This window comes from Nycticebus coucang, chromosome 17, assembly GCF_027406575.1.
Source record: "Nycticebus coucang isolate mNycCou1 chromosome 17, mNycCou1.pri, whole genome shotgun sequence".
Taxonomy (NCBI): Eukaryota; Metazoa; Chordata; class Mammalia; order Primates; family Lorisidae; genus Nycticebus; species Nycticebus coucang.
This window is the reverse complement of record NC_069796.1, coordinates 73,121,945-73,127,231: the sequence shown is the minus strand read 5'-3', so window position 1 is coordinate 73,127,231 and position 5,287 is coordinate 73,121,945. Positions and strand designations below refer to the sequence as shown.

General features: G+C 34.1%; 1 non-coding gene across 1 annotated transcript; it reads left to right on the top strand.

The window, feature by feature from the left end:
- The first annotated feature begins 459 nt into the window (after positions 1–459).
- Positions 460–566, top strand: LOC128569366 (U6 spliceosomal RNA). Its single transcript, XR_008375329.1, has one exon. It is a non-coding gene; the product is annotated as a U6 spliceosomal RNA (small nuclear RNA).
- The last annotated feature ends 4,721 nt before the right edge of the window (positions 567–5,287 follow it).

Sequence of the window (5,287 nt, the reverse complement as noted above, 5' to 3'; positions counted from 1 at the left end):
GTTTATTCATTCATTTTTATTATTTTATATATGTATCCTTTTCATAATCCGTTGTTTCTTCTTGTACCTTGTTTTCCTTCTGTCTGAAGAGCATCCTTTACATTTCCTTTAGTACAGCCCCACTGTTGGCAAATGCTTTCATTTGTCTTTGATCTGAAAATGTCTATATTTCATTTTCATGTTTTCCAGTTGTTTGAATCAGGATGCTAATAAAATTTACACATCATCATTGGCTAATAAAATTTTTAATTCTTTTAACCTGTAGTTTTATTGCCACTTTTTTTCCCCTGCAATTTATTTGTTGAAGCTGTCACTGTTTATCTGGCAGAGTTTCCCATAAACTTAGTTTTGTTGATGGAATCTCTGGAGTGTCACTTACCATGTTCCTCTCTTTCCTATATTTTCCACAAATTGGCAGTTAGAGCTAAGAAATTCATTGGATCCAGATTCAATTACTGGGTTCTTGTTTTGGTAGCACATATACTAAAATTGGAATGATACAGAGAAGATTAGTATGGCCCCTGTGCAAGGATGACACACAAATTCGTGAAGTATTCCAGAGTCAATTATTGGGCATAACAGAAGGAAATTTACATGACATATGAACATTAGATTTGTTCCTAATGCGTCATTGTGGAGCAGAGGGGAAAGGATGGCATTTTTGATAAACAATGCTAGGATAATTAGATATGCACATGGGGGAATGAATTTGATTCCTGTATTAACACAGTATATACAAAAATCAATTATAGGTGGTTTAGAGACCTAAATATAAAACACAAGCCTTCCCAGTTAGGCAGAGTTTTGAGTTTTTCCATCAGGAAGTACATAATGTTCAATTGCCCCTTTTCTTGGATAACAGAAGTTATTGACCCAGTCTATCTAAATGTATTATTCCAATAACTTTTTACGAATTTATCATTTCTCATCTAATACTTTCTTCAAAAGTACTAAATAGAATAATATTATTACATGTTCATGTTTTGTTTGTGGCTTTCATCCGTGAAAAACAGTTTGCTGAATATATAGTCACTTCACATTCTCCTCTTTGGGAATTTTGAATATGTTAGACCATTGTCTTCTGGAATAAAATATAGCTATTAAAAAATTAGATGGCAATATGATTTTTGTTTCTTTATACATGACTTGGTAATTTTTCCTGGATCTCCAATGGAATTTTTCTATTTCTACAAAGTTCAGTTGCTTTTCTACAATACATTTGGTATTTGTTCAAGTTTGATTTTCCCACCCGAGTAGTGTGTCCTTTCAATATATACTTTTATGTCTTAATTATTATTATTGTTGTTGGGGATTCATTCAGGGTACAGAAAACAAGGCTACATTGATTGCATTTGTTAGAAAAGACCCTCTTTTAATTGTATCCTGCCCCCAAAAGGTGCATCACACACTATGTATGTCTTACTTTTTTTTCAATTTCCACCAAGTTTTCTTGAATTATGGTTTAATAGGATTCTTTACCAACACTCTCCGTTATTTCCTCTCAAATAATTTTAGTCTTTTCATTTAAGTTTGATTTTAAAATTTTCCTTCATTTTACCTTCTAGTTCTAAAGGCATTATCTAGTATATTTTGTTTACTGCTATGTTCTTTCTAGTTTAATCTTTATTTCTGAAATATATTTGTTTTCTTTTTGCATTCATTTTGAATTCTGTCATTTCATTTCTGAATTTTTAAATTTTGGATGTATGCTATTCTCTTACATCTTTGATAATTTTCTCAATCTCTTTTAGTTTGGTTTGATAAACGTGACATGTCTCTGTGGTGTTATCTTCAGCATCTGTAGGACTGTTACTCTGCTCTTTATTTTCTTTTTCTCCATCATAACTTCATATGGGTAATGATCAAGGCTCCCTCCTGTTTCATGTATACACACACACACACATGAAATTAGTGTTACTGAGCTTTTAGGAAGGAGGGTGAATCAGAATAGTTGCCCAACTTTGCTACACAAAACCTCCTCCTTCTGTTGTTTTTCCTAAAGTGCTAAAAAGTATGGCCTTACATTTTCTGAGACCTTGTGGTATTTTTCCCCTTCCTCACTTTTATCTGACTCTTCACTTATCTTTGTCTTTTTTGAACCTGTCATATTCAACTTTTTTTTTTTTTTTTGAAACAGAACTGTTGCCCAGGTTAGAGTGCCATGGTGTCAGCCTAGCTTATAGCAACCTTAACTTCTGGGCTCAAGCCATTCTCCTGCCTCAGCTCCCCAAGTAGCTAGACAATGCCCTGCTAATTTTTCTGTTTTTGTTAGAGATGGGGTCTTACTCTTGCTCAGGCTGGTCTCAAAGTCCTGAGCTCAAGAGATCTTCCCACCTTGGCCTCCTAGAATGCTAGGATTACAGGCATGAGCCACTGCAACTGGCCCTCCATTTAAATTCTTTTACTGCCTTTTCTCTCCAATGTGGGAACCTCAAGCTGGTTAGTTTTGAAAAAGGGTAGGGGTCTAGCTGTTCCACCCATTCAAACTTTACCTCAAGTCCCTTATCCTCAACTGCAAATTGATATGTGGAAACAGCCTCCTAGTTAAAGCTCCTAAATTTCTTATTAGACTCACACTTTCAAAGAATAACTACTGGAAATCTTTCTTTACAAGACAATCAAACACTCTGTTGCTTCCCTCCGCTTTCTCTCACATACATGCCCAAGCCATACATTTCCAGTAGCTACTTTACTCATCCAAATCTGTTACGTTGTGGGCAGCTAAGAAGATCTTATACTCTATTTTTGTTTTAGGTATTGTTTTTACTCACTTAGTTCTGCAATCTTCATTGCCCTGTATAATTTTTTTGCGGGGGTGGGAGTGATTTAGGTAGACTGAAAAAACACCCTCCATGGTCACTACAGCTATCTTTCCATTAGTCCTCTCCCACTTTATTTTTGAAGAATATTTTTGATGGATATAGAGTTTTATGATACAATTGTTTTTATAAACAAAAAAACAGAGTGTTATTTCATTCTGCTGGTGTCTACTATGTCTGTTGAAAATTATTAGTGACTCTTATTGCTATTCTTTTGAAGATTATGTGTTTTCCTTTGACTACTTTCCTTTGATGTGTTTTTATGTGAATTTATTTTTATTACACTTGGGATTTTTTAACATATCACAAATCTGTAGATCAATAGTTTCATCAGCTTTTAACCATCTTCAGCCATCATCTCATCTTTCTCATTTTCCGTCTTTTGGGTCTTCAGTTTCAGGTATGTTAGGCTTCCTTACAGTACCCAGGACTTTACCTTCTCTTCTCTATTTATATATTTTTTTCTCCCCCACAGTATTTTCTGATATCTTCTAACCTTTCTTCCAGTTTGCATAATCTCTCTTCAGCTATATTTAAGAGGCTGTTGTGTTACTTTTCTAATTCTATAGTTTCTAGTCATTTTCTAAATCTTCAAAAACACATTTCATAATATCTAGTTCTTTGCTGAACATATTAAATTCAGCTTTCATATCTATGGAAATAGTAAGCTAATTATTTTTCAGACTACTGAAAATTGACTTATTTTAAGTCTTTGTGGTGTATTTCAATTGTTTTACCTGGTTTTCGTTTATGTTTTATTTTCTCTTCCTGGTGTGGTTATCCTGATTGTGAGCTAGCTATTATAAATACAAATTAATTTGTAAATAGTATAATTTGATTACTATCATGCTGTTATCTCTGTCTAGTGATAAATCTCATTTGTTTTTTCCACATACCTGAGAGTGCTAGCAATAAAATATTATCTGAATTGAATTTTAGGGATTGAGAGTTTTCTGGGCTGTCCAGATGACTTACAAACAAACTGCACTCCATATGAACATGATTTTGTGATTATTTTTAGGATCTAGTCCTTCCATGTCCCAATTCTTGGTGTAGAATGTTATATTAGGACTCCTAATTTTGGAAAGCCCTGGGCTTCAACTTTTGTCACACTGTGCTTCAACTTTTGTCTCCCTAAACTTGTATGACACTGTAAAAGATATTGCTCAAACTCTCCGCCACTTCTGCCGTGTAGTAGATAGCCCAGGGGCAAAAGGGGACAAAATGCAGGCTCACTTTTTTGGATGTATACTTTCCCAGCATCTTTTCCTAGTAATTCTACAGTAACTGGATTTCTCTTTGATATTTTTAAGGGGAGATGTTTTACGTATTCCTTTGAGAATTTAAAAAATTATTTTTAGGAGGGAAAAATAATCATATAATTAGCATTCCTTTGAGAATGTCAAGTTATGCAAATGGAAAGAAAGCATTTTTTCAGTCCAGGCTTATTTCTATGGCTAAAATAACTTGAAGAGGGTGGGTAGAAACCATTGAAAAATCATTTCTAACAGTTTCAGCTAATTATCCATTGATTATGGAAGTGACGTCTGTCAGGTTTATTTTGTATCTTGTCTGTATATTTTATTTTCCATATCTGCTAAAAAATAAATTCTGTTGGTCTTTCTACTCTTCATCTGTTTAACATTCTCCAAGATTACATGCTCTATAGGAGAGGCAACCCAGTGCACTGATTTCTCAAAAGAAAGAATGAGCAAAAGGCCATGAGGCCTATGGATTACTTTAATTTCCTTCTTTTACATCTGCTAAGACATTTATTTATTTATTATTTATTTATTTATTTATTTATTTATTTTTTAATTTCAGTTTGCTTGTTCATTATTCTTTGTTTGAAGTACTCCTTTTTTGTTGATTTTCTTCTTCCTCTGGCGGTGCTGGCTGTTTTTGATGTTGTTAGTACAGACGGGGTCTTACTCTGGTTTACTGCTGCTCATACCGGTCTTGAACCTCTGAGCTCAGACAATCCACCTACCTCAGCCTCCCACAGCACTGGGACTACAGGTGTGAGTGGCAGCCAAGTTTTGTGACACTTGAAATGAGATGGTATCAGTTTGGAGATTCAGAGACCTATCCTCCTATATTTGGTGGCTCTATTGGCTTTTGCTTTTCTGTTCATGAGAAATAAGGGATACTAAGCTCCTTCACTGTTTATCCCACCCCATCCTGTGTGAGGTCCAGGCATTTTGAAAATACCAGGTCTATGTTCCATTACAGATCCACTACTAAAACTATGTGATAATGATAGTAATAAAGTTATTGCTATAATCACTGGGATGAATTACCAAGAACTTTACATGTTTTAACTCACTATGATCATCATAACAAATTCATGAAAAAATGGATGTAAACAAAGTTTAATTAGTAATCCAAATGCAATCATTTAGTGAGTTTCTACTAGCATTTCTTAGTTTATATTTTCCACCTGTATGATGGGTAAATAGTAATTATTT